Source organism: Heterocephalus glaber, unplaced genomic scaffold (genome assembly GCF_053883595.1).
Source record: "Heterocephalus glaber isolate CG9 unplaced genomic scaffold, H.glaber_assembly_v1.0 deba00001447, whole genome shotgun sequence".
Lineage (NCBI taxonomy): Eukaryota > Metazoa > Chordata > Mammalia > Rodentia > Bathyergidae > Heterocephalus > Heterocephalus glaber.
Window position 1 is genome coordinate 5,853,903 of NW_028258299.1, and position 26,288 is coordinate 5,880,190.

Below are 26,288 nucleotides of genomic sequence, written 5' to 3' on the forward strand. Positions count from 1 at the left end.
CAAACCCCCAGGCCCTGGTCTGGGATGATTATTACAGAATTTATTTTTCTACACTGGGCACTGAACCCATGGTCTTTGCACTGAGCTACATCCCAGCCCTTTTTATTTTTTATTTTGAGACGGGGTCTCACTAAGTCCCTAAGTTGTCCAGGCTGGGCTCAAATTTGTGATCCTTCTGCCTCAGCCTCCCAGAGTGCTGAGATTTCACCATGCTTGGTTTATTGCAGGATTTTTCAAAAAGCCAACCACTGTTGCCTGGGCCTGGCTCTGGGAACAGGGCTGTGGGTTCATCTAATCCTCACCTTGCCCCTGAGCAGGAAGGACAGCATCATCCTCTTGTGCCAGGCGGGAAACCAAGGCTGAAGGGACCCTGAGGTCACACAGACGTGGGTGTTGGGCTGGGATCTGAACCCAGTTCCCTGGGGTTTGGAGAACGTGTTTTACGGAGAGGATCGGCAGAATCCGTCTGGAGACCCAGGCAATGGGACCCAGAACATAGTCAGAGGACCGGTCGCGTCCATCCCTGTGCCCCCCACCAGCAAACCCTACAAACCCTTCCCTCTGAGTCACCCCCAGCTCAGCAGCACACCCTGGAGCTGCAGACTCGAGACCCAGAACCTGGCTCCCATCTGGCCTGCTCTCAGCGCCCCTTGGAGCCCTGGTTACTACAAATCAGATTCCCCCGGAATTGCACCTGACCTCGGTTCATTTCCAAATCTTCTCGTCTGCTCTGCCTCAGCCATGACCTTTATGTGGGCCTGGGCAGCCGCTTCTGGCTGTGTTGAAATGCACCCGACAGCCAGGCATGGTGGTGCATGCCTGTAATCCCAGCACTCTGGGAGGCTGAGGCAGGAGGATCGAAAGTTTGTACCCAGCTGGGAACTTTGGCACTTAGGAAGACCCTGCCTCAAAGTTGAACCCAGGTAGGACCTTGTGCATGCTAAGCATGCTGCACCCCAGCCCCAACTCTGTTTTGTTTTTAAACTGGAACCACTGAGTGGACCTGCAGTGATGTGTCACCATCTTTCATTGCTGCTGCTGAAACATCCTGTTCTAGATCACAGGTATCATCCAGTCCCACAAGCCCAAGGACTGTTCTAGAAGAACTAGAATGATAACTCAAAAATTCACATTTTGGGCCAGGAATTTAGCTCAGTGGTGCTGCTGCCTGCCTTGCAAGCGCAAGGTCCCGAGTTCGATCCCTGGTACCAAAAATAAATAAATAAATAAATAAATAGAAAAAATTTCACATTTTCTGGGGGTTCACTCCATATCAGGCATTGCTATAACCATACATTGACTGGTGATTGATTGAGACTGTCTTTCTATGTAGCCCAGGCTGCCCTCGAACTCACCAAAATCCTCCTGTCTCAGCCTTCTGAGTGCTGAGATCACAGGTATGTGCCACCATGATGGTTTATGGTATAAGCATTTTACACGAATGGAGTCGTTTGATCCTAACCAGAGTTCTAATGGCTGGGTACTATTGTTAGCATCTTCCTACTGCAGATGGGGAAATGGAGGCATGAAGAGAGGAAAGTCAAAGCGTGAGGTCACACAGCTCCACACTGGCAGTGCCAGGCTGTTTGCCACACTTTCCTTGGCCAGCACCAAAGGGTAAGGACTTCCTAGTAGGAGACCTGGGGCCAGGCGGCCTCCTCCAGGTGTCCAGAGCTGCTCAGGGCCGGGGCTGCCGCTGGCACTGGTGCTCTCCTCTCCCTGCTGTCCCGAGATAACCCTTCCTGTGGGTGCCTGGGTATCGGGCAAAGTCACTCAGGTTTGAAGGCACCCAAGATTCGAGCTGCTGCCTGAGCGGAAGTCGGGTGGCCCGGAGGGGGAAGTTCTGCAGGGGACCGTTCCGGAACAGAGCCCGAGGCCCCACATGGACCAGCCTGGACCAGCCACACCCGCAGGGCCCAGCCCCCTTTCTGACCCTGGCATCACCCCCCCAGGGCTCGTGTCAGAGAGCAGGGCAGCTCGTGTGGCCTTGGTCCAGCACGGGGAGCCTTCCCTCGGAGGATTGCTGTGAATCCACCACCAGAACGGCTTCGGTTTATTTACAGTTCAAAGGGAACTTGAGGCAGCTTCCTCCACAACACACTCAACAACAGCTAAAAATAGAGCATGAGATCAGAAACCAGAGGGGGGTAGGCAGAGGCAATCCTGTCAGGAACTTGAGGGATGAAGACAGATCCTGGGTAAGTTTACTTTGAGCTTCCTGGCACCCCAAACAAAAAGGGGGGCATGATAAGTCCTTCATTAGGGGCTCAGAAAGCAAACATCCCAGGTGTTCAGGATGTAAACTTTTTAGGAGACACGGTGTGGGGGTGAGAGGGGAGGATCCAGAAGTTGGACACTTACTGAATCTATGTCCTCCCCAAAATGCTTCCACCTTCCCAAACCTGGGCTTTCGCACCCAGAAATTGGGATGCAGGTGCTGAATGACAGTCACTGCTGGGCTGCGGTGGGGCCAGGAGGACATGCGTGAAGGGCGGCTGGGCGCTCAGCACTCCTTTCTCCCCAGGCAGCATCTTCTGCAGTGAGAAGCAGGATCTGAATCATTGCCTCTTGGAAGTTGCAAAGCATTCCTCATCGAACTGCAGCACAAGAAACTGAAAACCGGAGTGCTGTGTAATCCCAGCACTTGGGAGGCTGAGGCAGGAGGATCGCCATGCATTCAAGGCCAACCTGGGCTACATAATGAACTCAAGGCCAGCCTGCACTGCATGGCAAGACCTTGTCTAATTAGTAAATAAATACATAGATAAAAAGTTGCAACCCAGCCAAAGCAGGGCTACGGACAAGTACTAGGGAATCTCGGTCATCATGTTTTGTCTCTGAAATGTCTGTGGCTGGGATCTCCCTGCATGGCCTGAGATCTCTGCTGAGGCCCAGGCAGCAGAGCCTGGGGTTGGAGGAGGCTGTGAGCCCCAGAAGCCCCAACGAGAAGGGCGTTAGGCTGAACCCAAAGTTCCCCCCGAAGGGACCTGCGGCTCCTCTTAGGGCCCCCCGCCCTGCAAGTCCCCAGTGAGAGTCCAAGCCTGCAGCCCGGCCGGGAGTGCTGGGACAGGGCAGCCACCTGCCCAGTATTGCCCAACCCTGTACTCTCTTCTGGCCCGGAGGAGCACAGCCTCTGAAGCCACGCGGCACATGCTCGCCCGGGATAAGGAGCCCCTTGCATTCCAGCCCCAGACCCTCATCGTTCCAAGGCAACAATAGCAGCGTTAGGGCTTGTGCTTAGCATGCGCAAGGGCCTGGGTTCGATCCCCAGCACTGCAGAATGAATAGGATAACAGCAACAACAACGGGTGCTTTACCTCCCTGGCAAGATTAAAGAGACTCCACCGTTGAAGCTATCATTTGACAGCAACTGCCTGCCTTATGCCCACCTTGTCATAGAAGGAGGTGAGACCACTACAGTAACCCTGAGTCTGGCCCCTCACCCTGTGCCTTTTCTTTCTATCTATCGATCTATCTACCTACCTATTTATTTATTTATTTATTTATTTGAGACGGTCTTGCTATGTAGCCCAGGCTAGTCTCGGGATACTCTTGCCTCAGCCTCCCAAGTGCTGGGATTACAGACATGCGCCACCACGCCTGGCTCTGAACCCGTTCTAAGGGACTCTGCGCTCAGGCCATCTCCCTGCAGCCCTCTCCACCTCCCTGCCCCGCTGCCTGCGTTGGCACCTCCACCCTCCTTGGGCACCCACCTGGCCCGCGGTCACCCCTCTAGCGTCCTCCCGGGTGCAGTGCTGTGCCGGGTGAATGTGGCGCTCTGTGGGCTCAGGACTTTATTCGCTCGCTCGCTCGCTCGCTCGCTCGCTCGCTCTGCATGCAAAGAGAACTTGTTGGGGACAGGGAAGGAGCGGCTTCCCAGGCCCCGGTCGCCGCCGCTCTGCCCGCCAGGGCAGAGGCAGGCGCGGGCCAGGCCCCGTTGCTGTTCCTGTTCCGAGAGAAAGGAAGCGGAGTGGGAAGCGGCCGCCCTGCGCGCCCCGCCTCCGCCGCCCTCACTCGCTCGCTGCGCCCTCGCTGCGCCCTCGCTGGAGCGGCCGCGCCGCCGGGTAAGCGCCTGCGCCGCGCGGGAGCGGGAGGGGACCGCGGGGCCGGGTTGCGGCCGGGCCTCGGGAGGCTCCTGGGCGCCCAGCCCGCGCGCCCCGGCCCCTGGCGACTCGCACGTCCAACGAGCCGGGCGTTGGGCGCCCCGGGCTAGAGTGGGGACCGGGTTGGTCGAGGGGTCCCGAGCGGCGGGGGACTTGGCCCGGGCTGCACTCGGGCCACGCGTGCGCCCCCCGACGGGCCACACGGGCTCCGGGCGTGACAGCCCTGGCTGCGCGCCCTGCGGCGGGCCGGCCTCGCGGGCACCTGGCGGGGTGATGTCCAGCCCTCGCTCCCCGCCGCGCTCCCTGCACCTCGACCCCACGCCGGAATCGGCTCAGTGGGCGCCCGAGACCCACGGTCCCGGGTCCCCTGCCGCCCCCTGCGTCCGCTCGCGGCCCGGGCCAGGGCGACATCAGCCACCAGATCTGCGGCCAGGCCCAGGTTACAGAGGCGAAACCCCCCCCCCCCCGTTTTGCATTTCCGGACCTCAAAAAAAATACTTACCCGTAATTCAGCCTGAATGAGGCTTTAAAATATTTTTTAGTTTCCTGTTTTTAGTTAGGCTTCCCCCTCTGTGCCCATCCTTGAGATGGAGGAGAGCGGAACTTGGGCCACTTTTCCCGGCTGCGGACTGCGCGCTGCTCAGGGAAGCACCTGCCGAGCTGCTGACCCAGATAGAGGGAAACGGGGTGGAGGGAGCCGGGAGGGGCTTGGGAAGGCCGGGGTGGGCGAGGGAGGGCCCTGCAGGTCCTGACTCCGACGCGCTGCTCTGTGCAGCAGGGCTTCCTCACCGGCCTTCCTGGGACACGGACGCAGGGCGCGTGCAGGTGCGCAGGTGCACCTTTGGAGGGAGGGTAATTCCCCGTCCGGATTCTCGGAGGGCACAGTTCCTCGCTCCCGATCGACTTAGCAAGGGACGGGCCGGCCCTGGAAGGAGACAGCTGGACCCCTCCTGAGTGTCAATCCATTTGTACCAGAGAACCCCCCCAGCCCCCAAGACTTGATGGTTTCCACATGTGTGTCTGCAGAAAAGCTCCCCAGTGAGGTTGTCCAGGAAACTGAGGATTAAATAATTCACGACTCAGCCAGGCACGGTGGAGCACTCCTGTAATCCCAGCACTTGGGAGGCTGAGGCAGGAACATCTCCATGAGTTTGAAGCCAGCCTGGGCTACATAGTGAGTTCAAGGCCAGCCTAACTACATAATGAGGCCCTGTCTCAAAAATAATAATAATAGGGGGCCGGGGATTTAGCTTAGTGGTTCCAGCACCTGCCACGAAAGCGTAAGTTCCCAAGTTTGATCCCCGGTAACCACCACAACAACAAAAATAATAATAACAATGGTTTAAGACTCATGCTATTTACAAGTAAGTGCTGGAGAACGGTGGCAGAGTGCTGGGGTCCTTTGTACCTTGCTCTGTGGACCTGGTCCTAACAGTTCTTTTGCTGTGGGTTGGCGGAGATCTGGGGGTTCCTCCCAGGGGCTCCCCTGTGGAAGTCACCCGGATGGATAGGCACTGTAAGTGGGGACCAAGGGCCCTGCAATTTATGAGGCTGCCCGCAGACAGAAGGAGACAGAAGAGGGGCTTTGTCTGGTCCCTCCAGAGCAGAAGTACCCATCTCTTAGGTTTCCGGGGCCTGTGGAAGTCGCATTTCTTGGTTGTCTTGCTGCCGAGGCCCCTGTGTGTCCCATTTGTGGTTGCTTCTCTTTGCGTGCCTTTGCCAACCCCTCCCAGTAATGGGAATCGCCCTGGGGTGTGGAGAGAGAAGTTCTCACAATCCCACGGCCCTAGAGAGGCCCGAGCCGGCCTCTGAGCCCCACCTCCCCATCCCGTCCCACTGTGTTCAGAAACCGATCGCTGGCCACCCCGAGCCCCTGGGCAGTCCTGGCCTCCCAGTCTCTGCTTCATTTCTGCAGCTGATGCCGAGGAAGGGCCTGTCGCAGGGCTGGGTGTCAGCCCTTCTCTTTCTGAGCTGGGTGCAGCAAATGTTCCCTGAGGTCCCACAGGGGCCGGGGCCCGGCCGGGCAGGGAACAAGGCAGGCAGGCTGGGGCCCAGTCAGGCAGAAAGGCAACAGGGCCTCTGGACGAAGTTAGCTTTGTGCCCCGAGATGCTCCGATGGATGGGAGGGGCGGGACCGGACCAGTTCCTGCTTCACCTTGTTTTTCTTCAATTGCACAGTTAAAGGGAGAAGTGAATGTGCAACTTCTGAGGCAATTCCCCTCAGGCTGGTTTATTTTCTCAAAACCACTCTGTAGAGTACAGTTCCCTCCCTCCCTGGCAGGCAGCTGCTTCTCTGGGGCTCGTGTTGAGGCTCAGAGCCCAGCAAGTGTTTCCAAAACTGGGACCTCAGACACTTGTCAGCCAGGGGGGACACCTCTGTCACTCCCCGGGGGACCAGCGCGTTTCCCAGCAGGGCTGACAGGAAGGCAGGCCCTCACAGAGGATGGGCGAGGGAAGCTGTGTGCCACAGTGCCCGGTGTCCGGTGCAGGCCATCCTGCCTGCACGGTGGCTGGAGCCTCACTTGATGGCAAGGAGAGGACGACCATCCTTGTAACAGTGCCTCATGGAGAGCAAAGGCTGCAAACTGCCACTCCTCTCCATGTAGTCCAGTAAACCCTAAAGGGAATAGTTATGAATGTAGCAGGCGGAAATCCCCTGTCATCATATCAGAAATGCTGGCAGTTTCAAGGTGGAAAAAAAAAACCCCAACCTGGAACCTCTCTCCTCTTTCTTTGCAGCCAAACACTGGCTTTCTGTGGGCTGCACCAAAATGTGTCCCCTCCGCTTCCCCTGAGGGCCCACCCAGTCCCTGCTGAAAGTTCCCACTGTGGCTGCCACAGGGCTGGGAGTATCCTCCTCACAGGAGATGACAGCCTCGGGGCCAGGTGAGGTTCAGGTGCCCAGAGCAGGTGCTTTCCAGGCACCAGGAAAGCACAGGAGCCGTGGGTGTGGCCGCTCACAAGTGGCCTTCAGTGCGCGACAGTTTCACTGGTGCTGGGAGAGGTGCAGCCCCTTGGAGAAATGCGGGCAGGTGGCCGGGAGGTGGGGAGGACGGGGGAGCCGGGGAGCCGCAGAAAGGCGGCCTGCTGGGGATCGAAGGTCCTGGACCGTCGCCGGGTGGTGTCCTTCGGCTGCTGTGAGGGACAGACATACACTTCGAGGTTTACAGCAACAGCACTGTGTGTGCTGGGCTCCTGCAGGCCCAAGGTTGGATATCCTTGCTCCCTCTGGAGGCTTTGGGGAGATCCTTCCCGCCTCTTCAGCTTCTGGGGCTCCCGGTGCTCCTTGGCCTGTGGCCACCTCTGTCTTCACGTGGCCTTTCTGTCAGGGTCTCCTCTTCTTTTATCTTTTTCTTTTTTGGCTCTAGAGATTGAACCCAGGGCCTTTGGGCTGAGGTACATCCCCAACCCCTTTTTCATGTTTCATTTCGAGACCGTGTCTCTGAGTTGCCTAAGCTGGGCTCAAATTTGAGGTAACTCCTTCGTCAGCCTCCCAGAGTGCTGGAATTATAGGTATGCACCATCACACCCTGCTCCTCGGCTTGTCTTTCATTAGGACATTTGTCCTCGGGTTTAGGGTCCACTTAGACAATCCAGGAAGAAATTATCTCAAGACCCTTAACTTCATTACATTGACAGAGACCACTTTCCATGTAATTATTTTTCCTACCAGTCCTCAGGCTCAGGGTTAACACATGGATGTATCTTTTGGGGGCAGCAGACAGGAGAGATGTGTCTGTCTTTCTGTCTTCTGTCTTTTTTGTTGGTTTTTTTAAGACAAGGTCTCACTATGTAGTTCAGACTGGCCTTGAACTCACTATGTAGCCTAGGCTGGCCTCAACAATCTTCCTGCCTCAGCCTCCCAAGTGATGGAATTGCAAGCATGAGCCAACACGCCCAGCAGAAGGGATGTGCTTCTGTACCTTCTGGGGAAGGCATTGAGTGCTGCCCCCTGTCCTGTCCTGCCCTGGCCTTTCCCCTGGTGACCTTGGGCCTGGATCTCAGCCCCTAGATCCCTGCTGAGTCCCTGTCCTGAAACCCTCTCTGCTTGCCTTTCCCCGGCTTCATGAGCTGCAGCTCTACTCAGAGTGCCCCCCCCCCGTCCTGGGCTCCCTGGGGTCCTTGAGGCCTCACCAGGCCGGTGGGGACAGGGCTCCGTGTGGCTGCAGTGCTGGCATGTGGGGGGCTGAAGCTAAAGGGTGGGAGGGGAGAACCTGGGAGCTGAGGGGCTGAGGGACTCCAGGGATTCCAGGATGCGGGGTCCCTCCCTGCCTCCACCCCAGAGGGCCTTGCTCTTCCCTTTTGTGACACTGAGAGAAGAGCTTTGTCCCAAACAGGGAAGCAGAATCAGGCCCTGCTGTGGACGCGGTGGGCAGGGGCACGTTCCCACAGCCCAGCAGAACTGCTCTCTGGAGCCAGGGCTGGGCTTCTCTCTCAGCTGGCTTTTGTCTGCTGCTGACCGTGGGCAAATTGCCCTTGCAAGCCGTGGAGGCTTGGGCTGGAATCAAATACTTACAGGGTTTTGCCACTTACCCAGGCTGGCTTCAAATTCATGACCCTCCTGCCTCAGCCTCCCAAGGAGCTGGCATTACAGGTGTGCACCACCATGGCTGGCTCAGTTGTGACCATATTGAGTACAGTTCTGTGGCACTCAGCACATTCGCATTATTGTCCCTGTCCCCAACATCCAGCCCCAGAGATTTTGTCCATCTTGCAAAATTGAATTTTTACCTTAGGAAACGAAACATAAATTCCTCACCCGCTGTAGCCCCTAACAAACACTTTGAATTTGACAACTCTAGGTACCTCACAGAAGTAGAATTCTACAGTGTGGGCCCTTTTATGACTGGCTGATTCAGTTAATTTATTTTTTTAATTTGGGAGAATTTTTTTTATTGAGACACGGTCTCATTCTGTAGCTCAGGCTGGGCTTGAACTCGCTATGTAGCCCAGGTGGCCTCAAACTCACTGTGATCCTCCTGCCTCAGCCTCCCCTGTGCTGAGATTAGAAGTGTGCCCCTCCACACCCGGCCTCATGGCTGATTTAAATTCGCATGGTTTCTTGAAGCTTCATCAAGTTGCAGCATATATCAGAGTTTCCGCTTCAGGGCCGAGTAGGCTCTTGTGTGTACCTTGTTTTGCTTTCGCCATCATCTGTTGGTGGACACTTGCATTGCTTCCATTTTGCTATTTCATTTTATACGCACGCATGTGTATTTTTGGAATCTAGGGCCTTGCACATGCTGAGCACGCGCTGGACCACTGAGCTGCACCCGCAGCCCCACGGGCTGTTTTGAATAATGAGTAATGCTGCGGGAATGTGGGTGTAGGGCCAAGGTCAGAGCCCTGCTCTCACTTCTTTGGGCCGGGCCCCACCGTGGTGTTGCTGGATCATACAGTTGTGCTACTTTGGAGTTTTTGAGGAACCAGGCATGTGTGCCTGTGGTTTGCCTTTTTCCACTGAACGCGGGCTTGGGAGCAGCTTGCTTCCTAACCTGAGTGAAGTGTCCCAAAGCAGTGATGACATCATTTTCTCAAGCGTCCTCCCTTTTCTTTTGGTACTGGGAATTCAACTCAGGACCTTGTGCTTGACAGGCAGGTGTAGTGCTGCTTGAACTACATCCCCGGCCCTTACATGCATTTCTTTTATCACTAATGTGGTTAGATCTTTTCTTTCTTTTTTTGAGACAAGGTCTAGGTATGCAGTTCGGGCTGGCCTTGAACTTGTAGAGATCCTCCTGCCTCAGCCTCTGGGGTACTGGGATTGCAGGCCTGCATCACTATGGCTGGCTAGGTTAGACCATTCTTTTCCTGGTTGTTAGCTATGTGGATGGCAGGAGAGTTGCTCTAATGTAATCATTAAACTCTTGAACCCTACAGGGGAAGGTTCAGATTCAGACGCTGATTCCGTTTCTCAGCTGGGTGACCTTGACTAGGTGACATAGCCTCTCTGACCCTTCATTTCCCTGTGTGTAAAACGAAGCCGATGGTACCCATTCCTAGGTGTGTCTTAGGGATTAAATGACAAAAATTAGATGATGAGCATCAGCTACACACAGTTGACAGGAAGTACGAGCTGCCCTCATTATAATCACTGTAATGTAAATTAATAAGTCTTTGTCCACCCACTTGCCCAGCAGATGTGGAGGGGCTGCGCTGGCCCCGGGGGCCCCGGAAGCAGATCAAGCCATTTCCTGGGGCCCCTGGGCCCTGAGGTTCTGCAGCCTCGTAAAGCAGGGGATGGGGCAGAGACCACCACCGCCACCACCGGGGTTTTCAAAGCCAGAGACCCCCTTGGAGGCTGCTGTGTGGTCCACACCAGGAACTGGTTTGTGAACTTTGGGAAACTGAGGCAGCTCTGTGGATGCCCTGGGGATTTGGGGCTTTCCCACCAGCTTGGGCCCGAGGTGCCCATTCCAGAGGCCCCATAGAATAAAATGACATCGCTGTCATCTTGGGTGGGCCCAGGCAGGGGCTTTGAAGAATCAAGTGCCAGGGTTGGCTTTGTGCCTGGCTTTTTCTGGGTCGACAAGGGAGTCGTTAGCATCAGGACCTTCACCACAAGTAAACTACTTCATGAGAAATTTCTTCTAGAGGAGAAAACACCAACCCCCTCCCAGCTTTCCCCTTACCTGAGCATCTCAAAAAAATTTCAGTGGAAAAAAAAAAAATTTTTTTTAAATTCCATTGGCCAGGGATGTAGCTCAGTGGTTCCATTGCCTGCCTTGCAAGCACAAGGTCCCGAGTTCAATCGCCGTACCAAAAAAAAAAGTTGTGATGTTGCCATTGGCCATAGCAAAGAATGGATCTTTGCAGCCCACAAGGTGGGAGGGAATAAATTTTAAATGACAGGTATCTGTGCCATAAGTGATTAATGGCCATACGGTGTGGTTCTTTCTATTGCAAAATACCTGAGATAGTCAACTTCAAAAAAAGAAAAGTAGGGCCGGGGATTTAGCTCAGTGGTTCCGGCGCCTACTTCACAAGCGCAAGGTCCCGAGTTCGATTCCCGGTAACCAAAAAGAAAGAAAGGTTTTTGGCGCACAGTTTTGGAGGTTCGGGAGCTGCGTGGCTGCTTCAGGAAGGCACTGGCCCGTAAGCTGCTCACCTCGGTGGGTTCCAGGCCACGCCCACTAAGCCCTGCCTCTTAATGGAGCCACCACCTTCCAACAGCACCAAACTGAAGACCAAGCTGTAACACGTGGCCCTTGGGGGACCTTCCAGATACAAATGCTGGCAAGTGGGAAGGGTTATTTACTCATTAGTTTATTTGATCTTCCTGTGAATGACTCTTACAGAATGCACAGTACATAGAAATTTGCTTTGTAGACTTCTTTTTTTTTGGTACCGGAGATCGAATTCAGGACCTTGCGCTTGCGGGGCAGGCTCCGGAACCACTGAGCTAAATCCCCGGTCCTGTTGACTTCCTTTTTAAAGCCTTCCCAGCCCTTGCTCGTAGGAAGTAGCTCTGGGTACCAAACAGGCTGTGGTAGGTGTGATCTTGTCCCGGCCATTTCCTCCCTCCTGCAAGGCAGGGCCAAGAACAGCCCCCCCCGCGCCCGCCCCCCCCCGCGCGCTGGGCTGGACTGGACTGGACTGGCAGTGAGGTCGACCACGTGATGACTTTGCCCCCCCCCAAGGTGGCCCTGTCACGTGGGAACCGCACCCCCCCCCCAGGCCAGCTGCCTCGGAAGCGGCCACCCACAGAGCCCTCCTGTCGTGTGACCACTTTCCTCCCCCACGCTCCCAGCCACTCTGGCCGGGGAGATGGGATGTGCGCTCCGGTCCCCACCTCCCAGCCCAGCCGTGACCTGGCTTTGAAACTCAGACTCTATTTTTAACGCTAACTTTATTTCACATTCTAGTCCATGATACGTGCATGTTTAGTTTACTATAAAGAATATTTCCCCCTAACTTTTTTTTTCTCCCTAACTTTTGAGTCAAATAGATTCTCTGGGAAGATGTGTATGTTTTTCTATGACTTCCGCTACTCTCAATGCAGCGACTCTAACCTTAGGCTGAGAAAATAGTGTGATGAATGACTAGATGGGATTGCGATGAGAAATGAACAGTTTTATCCAAACACTGTGTGTGTGAATAGTACTGGGATTGAAGCCAGGGTCTTTACACTAAGCTACTTCCCCAAGCCTTTTTTATTTTGTGATGGGGTCTCACTAAGTCTCTAAATTGTCCAAGGCTAGATTTAAACTTGCAGTTCTCCTGCCTCAGCCTTCCAGAGTGCTGGGATTATAGACGTGCTTTTTTTTTTTTTTTTTTTAAACCCCCTTAGTCCTAGTTGACTTATTGGTTGAGGAATTGAAACTTTGGTTTTAGGTAGAGAATTATTAAAGGCTATAGGGCCAGGGATTTGGCTCAGTGGCACCACACCTGCCTGGCAAGTGCAAGGTCCTGAGTTTGATCCCTGGTACTGAAAAAAGAAAGATAACTATTAAAAGGCTATAGGGCTGGGGATTTAGCTCAGTGGTTCCACCGCTTGCCTGGAAAGCGCAAGGTCCCGAGTTGGATCCCTGGTAGAAAAAAAAAAAAAAAAAAGAGGCTATAACTCAAATCTAAACATTGTATTTTAGCTTAAAGCACATCTGTATGTGTTGGTTCACTGATCTTAGCAAGGGACGGAGGGCTTTCATTCGAGTGGGGAGGAGGTTCCCGTTATTGCCCGGGGCTTACTTGCCATGTGTGGCCCTCATACAGTTTATAACTCTCACCAATCCTTTACACTTGTTTTGCCAACCCAAACTCCACAGAAAGTTTGTTTTAGTGACTTGCCTTTCTTGGGTTTCTAAAACATTGAATTTCATAGCAGGCCACGATGGTAATCTTAGCACTTGGGAGGCGAAGGCAGGAGGATCACATGTGCAAGACCAACCTGGGCTACATAACAAAGCGCTATCAAAAATCAAAAACTAAACAAGAAACCATCCAGCTTCACTTTGGCTTTCTTGCCACACCCATGTTCCGCCCACTATGCAAAGGTCACACAGCTAAAAACACTGGGGAGGAAGTGGCAGCGGGTCGGAGCAGCACAGGAACCCTGGCTGGTGCGCAGAGACCTGAGGAGTCCTGACTTCCTGCCACCCAGCAGGCAGCCTGTTGGCCCTGAGAGGCAGCATACTGAGCCCGAGGGTTGGAACGCTCGGACAGGAGACCTGGGATCCATGAGTGAGCAGGTGACCTGGCCCAGTCCCTTCACATGGTCCGGGGAGAGGCCGTGCACCCCAGATTCGAGGGCAGGGCTCAATCCAGAGTCTGCCTGGATTTGAGTCTCGCCTCCAGTCCCCTCTGCACAGATTTTGTTTTGTTTTACCACCTCGGGCTCTGCTCTTTTTCTTATATTATAGAGACAGGGTCCCACTATGTAGTCCAGGCTGGCCTTGGACTCTCAGCAATCCTTCTGCCTCAGCCTTCCGAGTGCTGGAATTACAGGTGTGCGCCACCACACCTGGCTGCATCACTTCCCTCATTCTTCACTGAATGCCTGTCTGGGGGGAGGAGCTGTCTGGATGAGACCATGAGAAAACGGGCATCAGGCCCGGGAACGGGGGTGCCCGCTGTGACCCAGAGGACCAGCCTAGTGGATGAGGAAGAGGCTCCGGGTCTGGAGCAGAAATGAGCCGGACAGGTGCTGTCAGGGTGGGAGGAGCAGGGCCCCTGCGGAGGGAGATGGGAGAAGATGGTGTGGCTGCTGAGTCCCTGCCTTCCGCCAGTGTAGACAGGGTTGACTGCAAACCCGGGGCCTCACAAGATGAGGAAGGGTGGAGGAGGCTTGAGTGGTGGGTCAGGGACTGTGGCCACCCTCGGGGCTGACATGAGTGAGGAGCGTGGGGTGGGCTGCAGGGAGCTGTCGTCCGGGGTGGGGGACCCGTGTCCACTGTCACCCTGACAGAGAGAGAGAGTGTGTGTGCATGGTGAGAATGAGACCAAGACAGAAGAGGGAAAGTGGAATTTGCAGTTTAGAAAATATTTAGCTACATGGGAGATTGAGACTGGAGAATTTCGCATTTGAGGCCAGCCAGGACAAGTTAATGAGATTTGTCTCAGAAAATAAATAAAAGCAGGCCAGGGATTTAGTTCAGTGGCACCGAGCCTGCCTTGCAAGCGCAAGGTGCTGAGTTCGATCCCCAGTATCAAAAAAAAAAGAAAGAAAAAAGAAAATAAATAAAATCAATAAAAATAAACGGCAGTAACTTCAGATGATAATAATGTACCGTGATGCTTTGCTTTGCTTTGAGGCTGAAGGTGGAGCCCTGGGCTTCAAGCGCTCTGAACACGCACTGTACACGGCACCTCACCCACGGCCCCTGTTGACTTCAAAAAACACCAGGGGGATCTTGACTGTCTTTATCACATAGAAATGCTGTTGGAAGAGAGAGATGTGCCTACCCAGATTTGACCGTTACACAGTGTACACAGGATGTACCCAAGTATCCCATGGCCCACCATAAACATGTACAACTTTTATGGGTCAGTTTTTTAAAGCTGTAAAACAGATTTGCCAGAGGAAGAAAAAAACCCGTCATCCACTTCGCCTGGACCACCCAGTGGTTCTCAAACTGTGTTAGATTTTAAATCCTTTTGTAAATGTGCTGAAAATCATGGGGCCTTTCTCCTTGCTGGCACATTTTGCATGTAATTTGAGGAGACTTGCTGAGACCGCCCCCCCAAGTCCATCCCCAGACTCTACTGGGCTTCATGGAAGAGCTGTGTGGATCTAACCTCTGTCTTCTCTGTGCCAGTTTTGAGCCAGGCGTGGTGGCACAGACCTGCAATCCTAGCACTTGGGAGGCTGAGGCAGGAGGATTGCTGTGAGTCTGAGGCCAGCCTGGGCTACATAGTGATTCTGAGGCCAGCCTGAACTACATACCCAGATCTAAAATAAAAAAAACTAGAAGGGCTGGGGATGTAGCTCAGTGTCGTCACACCTGCCCAGCAAGCACAAGGTCCTGAGTTCAATCCCCAGTACTGGGGGAGGACGACTAGATAAGAGAGAAAAACAAAATCTGCAGCTCTTATTTTATGCTTTGACCACCTCTTAGATGTTGTGCAGGTTTACTTCCTGCTTTGCCAATCCTTTCTGTGATCCAGCCCTTCTTTAGAGGCTTTCGTTAAGGACCAGCTTCCTGTGTTGTTTGCTAACAGCAAACTGGGTGGTCGTGGGATGCCGTGCATGCGCACCGTGTGGGGCACACACCTGTGCCGCTCTGGGCCCCCCAACCCCCTGGAAGCGCAGAGTCCTCAGCCGGCAGGTGGCAGCACCCTGACCGACACCACTGCCCACTCTGATCCCTCTCCCTCCCCCTTTTCCAGTATAATGAGCTTTATCAGTGGGCGTCACACAGCAGAGTTCATGTTTCCTAGTGTCTTCAGAGCGGTCACTGGTACCAATTACAGAACATTTGCATCATTCCTGGGACAATCCCTGCATCTTTCACAGTGGCCGGCAACCCCAGCCCTCTTCCTGTCTCTCCCGAGAGGCCCATTCCGGACACAGAATCTGACCTCGTTCAGCATAACTTGGTGACTATAATATTGCCAGGTTCATTCTTCTTGCTTTCTTCTATCTTCTTTGATTTTTAATATTTCCTAGCCCTTAGTTTAATTTCTTTCCCTCAGTTTCTCAAACACATCTAGAGATGTCACAAGGAGATTCTAGAAAATCATTTCCATATACGCTGGAGATCTTTCATAAGCCTAGACAGGGAATATACACAATGCCATTTCTTTCCTTATTCTAATTTTTCTTAATAAGTATTCACAGTGGCACAATTGGCATTTTCTACAGAGAATGTCTTTTCATCTATAAAGGAAGTTATTATAGTTGAGGTCTAAAATGTCCCCACAGCCTGTTGTGGTGGTGCATGCCTGTAATCCCAGCACTTGTGAGGCTGAGGCAGGAAGACCACCTAGAGTTGGAGCCCAGCTTGAGCTACGTAGGGAGACCCTGTCTCAAATCAAACAAATAAAGGTCCCCAGAAAGCTAATGTGTTCAGGGGATGGACTTTTGGAAGGTGACTGGATTGTGAGGATTCACGGGTTAACCCATTGATGAGATCGTAATTTTTTTTTTTTTTTTTTGGTACTGGGGATCAAACTCAGGACCTGGTGCTTGTGAGGCAGGTGGCAGAACCACTGAGCTAAATCCCCAGAGATGAGATCATAATTTGATAGCATTATTGGCAGGTGTTGGGGCCTCACTGAAGGGAGTGGGTCATAGGGGCGTGACCCTGGGGACTTTATCCTGTCCCCAGCCCTTTCCTCTTTCTCTGCTTCCTGGCTTTCCTCTCACATCCCATGACAGCCTAAAGCCATGGGACCGGCTGACCATGGACTGAAACCTCAGAAACCATGAGCCAGTCTTTCTTCCTCTAGGTTGTTTTTCTCATGGATTTGCACACAGCAGTGAAATGCTGACCACACAAGTCAAAGGACCTCATCCTGGAATTGGGAACCCAAGCTCACAGAAACAGGGGCAGGTGTAGCCCAACTGGGTGCTCCCCTTGGAGGCACCCCTAGGGGGTCCCCTGAATGTGCTGCACCATTGAGCCTTGCCTCTGCCAGCCAAGGTCAGCCCTGTGCACTGGTGCCCTGTTCTACCCACAGGGGCAGCTCTGGAGACCTCAGGAACTGCTCCACATCGGGGTCCAACTCCAAGGCTGTGCTCCCAAGGCCACCCATGCTTTTTGGTTGAGACATGAATGACTGAATAATGTGAACACAAGTGTCATTTTCTCTTTGCCAGTCATTTTCTCTTACCCCAACCCCAACTCTGCCCCAGGTCCCGAACTCTGAGAGCCTCAGTGAGGGATAAGCTTTGGTCTAAGCTTGGGGAGTTGACTTTAAAAAAAAAAAAAAGATTAAGATTTTAATTAACTTTGCTTTTTAACTACAGTTGAACCACTTTTTTGAATCAAGTGGAGAGTGAGGACTCAAAACTTAATGAAAATGAGTAAAGATGACAGAAGATCAGCACATGTAATTAGGCTCCTTCATCCTGTGCTTTGAGAATAAAAATACCAAGGGAACAGCTGGGTATGTTGGCCCGAGCTTCCAGTTCCAGCTACCCAGGAGGCCAAGGCAAGGGATTGCTGGAGCCCAAGTTCGAGGCCAGCATGGGTGACATAAGGAGACCCCATCGCCCCAAAAAAACCCCCAAAAACAGAAAAACCAGAGCAAAACAAAATTAAAGGAACAGGAGGGGCAGATTATGCGAATAAACATGGAGGCTCCCTCTCCCCTTTAAGCAGATGGTTTTGCATAGCTGTCCTCTTTTCCTAACATGTAGGTATTTCTCATTTCTGACCCACCTGTTTAACAACTGTTTCGATTTATGTCCCACTGCTCAGACTTATGACCCATCTTTTCTGCAGAGTTCTGGACATCTTTATAGAGCCTCAGTGTCTTTTTTGTACAGTACACTTTACACAGTACTGCAATTTTTGCTGCTTGTAGTGTACAGTACAGTAGTATAGTTTTATGTTCTGTTATACATTACAATACTGCATGTGAGAGTTATACAAATCAAAGCAAAGTCATCAAAGGGTGTGGTGGTGCATACCTGTGATCCCAGCACTTGGGAGGCTGAGGCAGGAGGATCACCACGAGTTCAAGGCCAGCCTGAACTACATAGTGATTTCAAGGCCAACCTGAACTACAAAGCCAGACTCTGTCTCAAAAAAAAAAAGCAAAGTCATCAAGTTGGAGTTTCCTTTTCTTTGTTCTGAATAGTGTAATGTCCGTACTATCTATACCTCCTCCTTTATCATTTAGGGACCAGTTCATTTCACAACATAGTAGCAAGGATAAAACTTGATCCTTAAACGAGGAATGCCTATAACTTAAAACATTTACCTGGTTTGTTGTTAGTTGCCTCTAGTTCTTCCCTGACTTTAGCCTTTGGGGTCTTATCTGACCACACTTAGGAATGCTGTGGCCCATTTGAGTAGGAAGAGGAAGGCGGAATTCAGCAGGGCTGGCATTTGGGAGATCAGTGGGCACCTGAGGGAGGCCTAGGCTGCAACAGTGAGATGACCGGGAGGTGTCAAGAGAGGGACAAGGACAAATAAACTCTCCCCTTAGTGGGTCCCTAAGCCGAACAAGGATGAGGGGTGGCGGGAATGCACTTGGTTTCCTGTCTCACTCTAGCTGACTTTCGAGGACCTGTTCCTTTTGGCCATAACAAGCAGAGGGACAGAAATCTAAGTTCTTTAATCTGATTTTTAACTGTAGTACAACTCACTTGTTTATCCCCTAGACTATTTATATCCTCACTGGTTTCAGAAAGCACTGGAGGAACCAGAGCCCTGACTAGGAATCAGGAGACTGATTTTCCTCCCTGTGCCCTAACCAGCTGTGTGACTTGGGCAACCCAGATCTCTTGGTGCCTGTTGCGTAGTACGTGGGACAGTGCTTTCACTTTCTCCACACACCACACACAGTTCTAGAGACTTCCGCGTACCTTGTTATCTCCCTAATTCCCTCCAAACAACTCATTATGGTCTGTATCTTTCCAGAATTTGTCAGCATGGTCCCCGCACATCTTTCAAACACAGGGATGTGACCTTTTGTGGGTTTTGCCATTTCAAAGACTGGGATTCTTCTCCGGGCTCCAGAGAAACCGGTGGCTGGCATCTCCAATCTGCACCCCAGCCAGGTCAGTGGGTTCCGCTGCTGTTGGGGATCTTGTCCTTGAGCTTGACTTCCGCTAAGATCCTTGCGGTAGAGAAAGGAACAGGGGCGTGGTGACATTTCCCTGTTGGGGGCTGTGAGAGGCATCAACCCTGTGCACCTAGATGGCAAAGCTCCCAGCCTGTGGCTGCCAGTCCAAGGTCCGGCTGTGACTTCCAGCCATTTACTTCCCCTCCTGGAACCCCACCCCCTTGGGCAGCCTGCAGGGGGGACCTGTGTTGCACACCCTGGCTGAATCACCCAGGCTCAGCTGCCGTCCACCGTCCCCAGGCCCAGGCCAGAGGTGGAGGGTGTGGAGGGCGACCTGGCAGGGCCCCTCCGCTGGCCGGCAGAGCGGTCCCGACCCTGTGACTTCTCGCGTCCGTGGCAGTGTGTGGGGCGCAGGGCCCAGTGCCAGTCTGTGTACGAAGCTGTGCCTATGTGCAGGGTCTCCTTCGAGGGTCTGTGTGTGGCATCTGGAGATGAAACGGGGTCATCCTGTAGGGCGCTAGGGACGCAAGAGGCCGCCGAAGGCCGTGGGCGGTGCCCGGCCTGGGGACCCCACCTCGGGCTCCACGATCCCCCCCCCATTCTCCTCGCGCTCCCGGCCCCCGGGGTGCGCGGGCGGCGCCCTGGGGGGCCTCATCCGGAGCGGCTGGGAGCCCCATCATACTCTGTCCCCACCGCGGGACACGCGTGGGAGGATACTGGTTCTCACTCCCACGGTGCAAGGCCTCAGTCCGGGGCTGTGGACCGGAAAGAACCTTCTAAGGCGACGGGACGACGCAGAGCGAAAGTTCATGGGCTCGGCACAAAGCAGTCCCGCGCCAGTGCACCAAGAGGCTGTGCGGATCGGGTCTGGGTGCGGTGCGGCCGTGGGTGGGGTGGCAGCCCTCGACCTCCGGCCTCGGGGTTCATTCACCACCCGAGGGGAGCCGCGCGCGTGGGAGCCTGGGAGAGACCAGGGGGCGCAGATGAGTGCGAGGAAACCCACTCATCTCCAAAGCCGACCTGGGGGAGCCCCGGCGGGCAGGCCCTCGCAGGAGTGCAGCGGGCTCCCTGGGATTCGAGCTTAAATCCACGGCTCGGAGACCGCGCTGCGTCCCTCCGGGGCTGCCCAGGGATGCGGGAGCAGACGACCAGCCCCGGCGGCTCACTTTGCAGACGGCACCTTCCATTCTCCGGTTGTTTCGGAGCCCGGGGCCAAGGCCACAGTGCGTGGTGGTTCAGCCCCCCGCCCCTGCAGGCTCCGGCCTCTAGCAGCTCTGGCTGTGCGGCTCCCCCCCCCCCCCCCGGGGCTGCGCCTGGCCTGGCTGTGAACGCCCACGCCCACGAGGGCCCCGCCCCCGCCCCCGCGGGCTGCGCCTGGCCCGGCTGTGAGCGCCCACGCCCCCGCCCACGCCCACGAGGGCCCCGGCCCCGCCTCCGCGGGCTGCGCCTGGCCTGGCTGTGAGCGGCCCCACCCCGCCCACAAGGGCCCCGCCCCCGGCCGCGCCACTCGCCGCTGCCCACCTGGTGGCCTCCGGCCATTCCCGGACCCGCTCGCCGTGTCCCGTGGGCCACCGTCTCCAGGGAGCCCGAACCCCGCCCCTGGCACGGACACCCGGTATGAAACCCACCTTTGCGGGCGTCCGCGGGGTCCCTGAGCCGGATCCACACCCCGCCCTGCCCAGCTGGGGCTGTGTCGGCCTGGGGTGGGGCGCAGGGTGGCGTCTCCGGGGTCCGGGCAGTGCGGGCGGGAGGCGGGCAGGTCCCGGGAGTCCAGACCCCGCTGGCGAGGCCGGCCGAGGCAGGGGGGTCTCGTGGCGCTGGTCCCGGGCGGGGCTGCGATGCTCTCCTGCGCCCCGCATCCTTTTGTGGCTCCGGGTCGATCCCGAAGTCTCCGCCACCGCCCGTGCTGGGGTGAGCGGGCCGGTCTGGGACGCGCTGTTTACTCTCGGGAGGACAAGGGGGTCCGGAGGCCCCGGCCGGCCTCCTCCCTGCACGAGCCTTCCTTCTCCCGGCGCCTCCGTGGACTCTGCCCTGCCTCCCGGTTCCCTGCCCTGAATTCCTGAGGACCAGTTCTTCCCTTGCCTCCTCTCTGGGCTTCGGCTTGGGTTCAGCTTTGTCTTTGGCTGCAATCTTGCTGTCCCTTCCTGCTGCTCGGAGGATGGAAGTTGGGTCCTCCCTGGCCCTGGGCGCGGGCTGTGCCCTGCTGGCAGCACCTTGGGAAGCCCCGGCCGCCCTCCGGGATGCTGATCGAGGGGACCAGGAAGCCCCCGGGAATCGTCCCAGTCACACCTACCTCCTCCAGTGGGCTCCCGGGCTCTGCTTTGTCTCACGGAGAAGCCAGCGGTGTAGCTTTCCTCACCCACCGCCCGGCGGGCTCCAGGCTGAAGCTCCCTGTGAGGGCTGAGCCGCGGCCCTCCAGTCTTTCTTTGCCCACTCTGAGGTCAGATGATCTCCAGGCTTCCCGCGCTGGTGACAGGAGCAGTGCCCCTCCCTCGCACTTCCCATCTGCAGCCCAACAGGGCTGAATGTGCCTTTTGACCTGGGCTTTGAAGATAGATCCACGCGGGGACTGAGCTTTCGGGTGCGGGAACCTACTTTCTGCAGCCATCGAGGGGAATTCGAGCCCAGGCATGGCTCAGAACGGTCGCTTTGCTTTCAAAAGCCAAACAAAACAGAAACAGCTCTGAAGGCAGCGTGTTGTCTGTGTGTGCGTCCCTGCTCGGGCTCGGGAGACATGCTCCTGTGGTTTGCTTTGGTGTCACCCAGGGGAGCTGGGCTGCCATCGAGGCAGGTGGTGAGAAGGCCTGATGGAGCAGAGTGGGAGTGGTTTGCCAGAAGGGAAACCCGGGCAAAGCTGCTGCTTTTGAGCTGAAGTCCAGCCCAAGAGACTCTGGTTCTAACACACCTCCCCCCCCCCCCCCCCCCCCGCCTTCCTGCCTGCCTCCCTGCCTTCCTGCCTTCCTGCCTTCCTGCCTTCCTGCCTGCCTGCCTTCCTTCTTTCCTTCTTTCTCCTTCCTTCCTTCCTTCTTTCTTTCTCCTTTCTTCCCCCCTTCTTTCTCCTTCCTTCCTTCCTTCCAGACATCTAAGGAGCTCAGAAGCAGGCATGTGGGATGACGCTCACTGATCCCGATGCACCTTTGATCTGCCAGCCTGAGGGGCCATTGCTGGAGGTCTTTCTCGGCCAGTCCTAGACAGGTAGGTTGGGAACGGGAGCAACATGGGGTGGGGGAGAAGGAGGGAATATTATTTTGCAGCTACATTAAGAATTTGAACAAAACCTACCCTCCCCAGCTCTCCAGGCAGAGGGAACTTCTCCATAGGCCTGTCACAACCCAAGGAAGAGTGATCCAAATTTGTGCTAGGAGCAAATAAGGGGAAGCAAACTAGACCTCAGCCAGGCTTCCAAGAGGCTGCTGCTGCTGCTGTTGCTGCCATGGGGAGGAGGGCTCTGGGCTGAGGGGTGCACCTGTGACTTGTCCCAAAGTTGGGGTGCAGTGGGGCTAGAAGCAGGAAGCCCGGCTGAAAGTGTATGTTAAAGGTCACCCTCAGTCCACAGCACCAGCTCCCTGGATACACCAGCAGAAGATGGTGGGCTTCCTGTAGGCAATGACCAGTTGGGCTGGCCCAGGCCTATCCCCAGCCTGGGACAGGGAGGCCATGAGGGCATTGCCAACGGCGGGGGCGGCAGTCTGTGGAGAAAAGGAGGGTTCACCTGAGAGCTTACACACTGACCAGCCACCAGGCAGGGCCTTGGAGACTGACACTGTGAGAAAAAGGATCCTCAGGGGCAACATGGAGGGGACCCGTGGAAGAGCTGGCTTCTCGCTCTGTTGCTTCACAGTGAGGCCACTTGCCTGTCACATTTGCTGTGCAGTGACAGGTTCACCATCGCACTCTTAAACTTGGCCAGACAGCCAGGGATCGTGCCATGTGGGCTGAGACAGAGACCTAGGATGAAAGACAGTGACCCAAACAGACAGACAGACAGACAGAACAAAGGAACACAGCAGTCATAAGCACAATTTTTTTTTTTAAAGAGAGGGAGCCAAGCATGGTGGCACAAGCCTATAATTCTAGTATTTGATAGGCTGAGGCAGGAGGATCACAAGTTGAGTTCCACCTAGCCAATTTAGCAAGACTTTGTCTTACAAAAAGGGGATGGTGGGCTGGGGATTTAGCTCAGTGGTGCCACTACCTGCCTCGCAAGCACAAGGTTCTGAGTTTGATCCCTGGTACCCCCCCCCAAAAAATAGGATCTTGCAAAAAGGGGATGGTGGTGCTGGGGATTTGGGTCAGTGTGAAGGCCCTGGGTTCAATCCCCAGTACCACAAAAATTGATTAAAAAAATAACCTCTTGGATATTAAAATTGTGATAACAAAAGTAAAAATTTTAATGCAAGAGATCAAAGAACCAGCAAGGAGAATAGAAAGACTTTTGAGAGATGGAAAATATAACAGAAAAGATAAGAGGATGAGCAAATCGGCGTAGGAGGCCCAGCATGTACCTCAGGAGCTCAAGGAAAAAGAAAGAAAAGAAAGGAGAGAAATTATTCAGGAGAAGCTTCTAGAACTGAAGATGTTTCTGTATTAAAAGAGGAGTTTTTGAGTAAGATCCAGCTCAATGAACAAAGGACCACACTTCGGGACTCATCCTGCATTCCACCTATCATCCTGGCATGGAGGTGCTGGCTTATAGTTCCAGCTACTTGGGAAGCTGAGGCAGGAAGATCCCTGGATCCCAGGGATGCAAAACCAGATTGAGGAACGTGGAAAATCCACATACAGAAGATCAGAGAGTGCAATGGCATTGAGTTTCTCAAAAGCAACACCAGATGCTACAAGACAATGGATCAATGTTTCCAATTTCCACAGGAAATTAATTCCCAACCCAGAGTTCTATAACCGTTACTTAAGTAAAATCATACATTAGAGATATTATTTAGACATGGCTTTTCTAAAACTTCACCTCCCTTCCTGCCCTTTTTCAGTAACTGCTGGAGGATATAAGTCCCTGTTACACCTGGGTGTAAACCAAGAAAGAAGAGCGAGTGGGTCTCAGTTGGCCCAGCTATCAAATGGCCTTCTGTGTTTTAGCTACCGTCTTACCTTGAGTCTTGGGATTGAGCAGGAAATAAAAACAACAACACTGAAAAAAAGAACCAAACAAACAACATTGTATTTGTCTGTTTTTCACTACTATAAATGCCTGAGGTAGGCTGTTTATGAAGAAAAGAGGTTTGTGGGTGAAAGAGGGGGAGATCGTATCACAAAACTGGAAGCCAAAGCAAGGAGGAGGAACTGGGCTTTTATAACAACTCACACTCCCAGGACTTATTCCAGGGGACAGTGTTCCCTTCCCAGGGCAGCACGCCCAGGGGCCAAAGGACTCCAATGAGGCCCTGGCCCTCAGCATCCCCATGGCAGGCCCAAGATCCTGTCATATTGACAGGGACAAACCATGGGCCAACACCAACCCCTCCAAGGGAACTGAAAAGAACCCACTTCTGAGCTGCGTGTACCCAGGACCTGTGACCTGGGCTCTATTGATGAGATGTAGTGGTGTCGCATTTGTATAGGGAATAGAGGAACACAGAATGTGCTATAGCCATGCGATGGTGGAGGCAACCATGTGGGCTACAGAGTATGAAAGAGTCAGGGTGCAAACTGGCATCCAGGGCTTAGTAGCAATATTATCAGTTTTGCCATCAGATACGATTCTGCACTATGGTGTCCCTGTAGTGTTCGGCAATTGTATTTCTTTTGTTGTTAGACTTTTGTGTGTCTTGGAGTTGATGATTGCATCATCATTTTATTTGCTTTGCGTTTTGTGTTTGTTTTTGTGATGCTTTTTCAACATACAAGTCACTGTTTCATCCTCAAATTCTCAACAAAGCTATGAAACTTCTTACAATGCACGTCAGATAATCTGTGAGTTCCTTCCCTGCTTAATTAGTGAGTCTGTTTTTTGTATGTTTGTTTTGGTACTGGGCATTGGACCCAGGGCCTCGAGCACACTAAGCACATACTGTATCACTGAGCTACACCCTCAGGCCCAAGTCAGCTGCTTTATTTGTACCTGAAAACTGCCGGGGATTTAGCTCAGTGGTTTCGCTGCCTGCTGTACCTGAAAACTGAGTGAGAGACTGGTAAAGGGAATTCCCATAACAATGGTGATGAGAGGGGCCAGGGATTTAGCTCAGTGGTTCCGGCGCCTGCCTCGAAAGCGCAAGGTCCCGAGTTCGATCTCTGGTACCAAAAAACAACAACAAAAACAAAACAATGGTGATGAGAGTGAGGAAAGACTCCACAGCAGCCGATCCACAGAGCACTGGCCCCATTTGGAGCAAAATGGATGAGAACCCCAAGAAAACCATCTAAGAAAACAATGCAGTTTATGGATTATCTGGGTTGTTTTCTATATTGTGAAGAGTTTTATACTTCTGTTGAAGAATTTGTGTAGAGTTAGTGATTTGTATACAGAAACAAAATTAAAAATTAGGTGACTATAAGCCACAGGAGAAACAAAAAGTTGAACAAAAGAAATAAAATCATTGTACACTATGTGGCTTAGCTTTTATTTATATAGTCACAACATAAGCACTGAAGATGAATTTAACAAAATTATCACATAACTTATAAATTATCATATATTCAGAAAATGAGGAGAGGATTGTGCATGCTGTATGTGCAGGACAGCACACGCTCATTTTTTTTTTCTTTTGGTACCAGGAATCCAACTCAGGACCTTGCACTTGCCAGGCAGGCGCTGGTACCACTGAGCTAAATCCCCAGCCCAACAAGCTCATTTTTTAAGATAAGTTCAGAGTTGAAAATCAAGTTTATACTGTTGCTGGGCATGGTGGTGCACATCTGCAGTCCCAGCACTCTGGGAGACTGAGGCAGGAAGATTGCAAGTTCAAGCCCATTTCTGGGCCATAGACTGGTTTCTGTTGCCCTGTTCTCTCTTTTGGAATGGGCTTGTTTACCCTGTGCCACTGCATGTGTGTGGTGTTTAACTTTCTTCTGATTTTTACAGGCCTCAAGGTGGAGTTTGCCTTGAGTCTCAGAGGAGACTTAGTACTTGGACTTTTCAGCCATGCTGGAACTGCTAGGACTTTGGGAACTCTTAGAGATGAACTAAATGCCTTCATATAAAGGAATATGCACAAGTCTTTTAGGGACCAGGGGAAGGATGCTATGGTTTATATCTGAACACCCCCCAGAGCCACAGGGGATTGGATTACGGAGTCTTAGAGCTGACTTGCTGTTAGGTGGTGGGAAGAGCTGGTCACTGGAGGTATGGGCTGGAAGTTCCTCTCCCTCCCCTACTCCTCCTTGACCTCTCCTCTGCTTCCTCCCCACCATGCTTCGAGCTCCTGACCTCCTCCAGGCCTCTCTGAGCCTCCCTGCCCTGGAGCCAGCTGATTATGAACTGAAACCTCTATAAACCTCTACAAACTGAGCCAAAATAAACCTCTCCTCCCTTAGTTTGCAGGCGTGTGGTATTGTGTC

General features: G+C 53.6%; 1 protein-coding gene and 1 long non-coding RNA gene across 7 annotated transcripts in view; one reads left to right on the forward strand and one right to left on the reverse strand.

Annotated features, from left to right (window-relative positions):
• Positions 1-1,982: 1,982 nt before the first annotated feature.
• LOC147827378 (uncharacterized) lies at positions 1,983-3,905 on the reverse strand. Its single transcript, XR_015452529.1, has 2 exons — positions 3,714-3,905; positions 1,983-2,612 (listed from the first exon to the last, which is right to left on the reverse strand). It is a non-coding gene; the product is annotated as an uncharacterized LOC147827378 (long non-coding RNA).
• Positions 3,906-3,997: 92 nt separating this feature from the next.
• Pik3cd (phosphatidylinositol-4,5-bisphosphate 3-kinase catalytic subunit delta) overlaps positions 3,998-26,288 on the forward strand; it is a 37,384-nt gene continuing 15,093 nt past the window's right edge. For 3 of the 6 annotated variants that reach the window (XM_021243526.2, XM_013065093.3, XM_021243527.2), the window contains exons 1-3: positions 3,998-4,064; positions 18,632-18,771; positions 21,855-21,971. The gene's annotated coding sequence lies outside the window, so the exon portion shown is untranslated. Of the gene's footprint in view, positions 4,065-12,679; positions 13,292-18,631; positions 18,772-20,277; positions 20,392-21,854; positions 21,972-26,288 lie in introns of those variants that run through there. The other 3 variants (XM_004863647.3, XM_087214616.1, XM_004863650.3) reach the window with 3 other exon arrangements.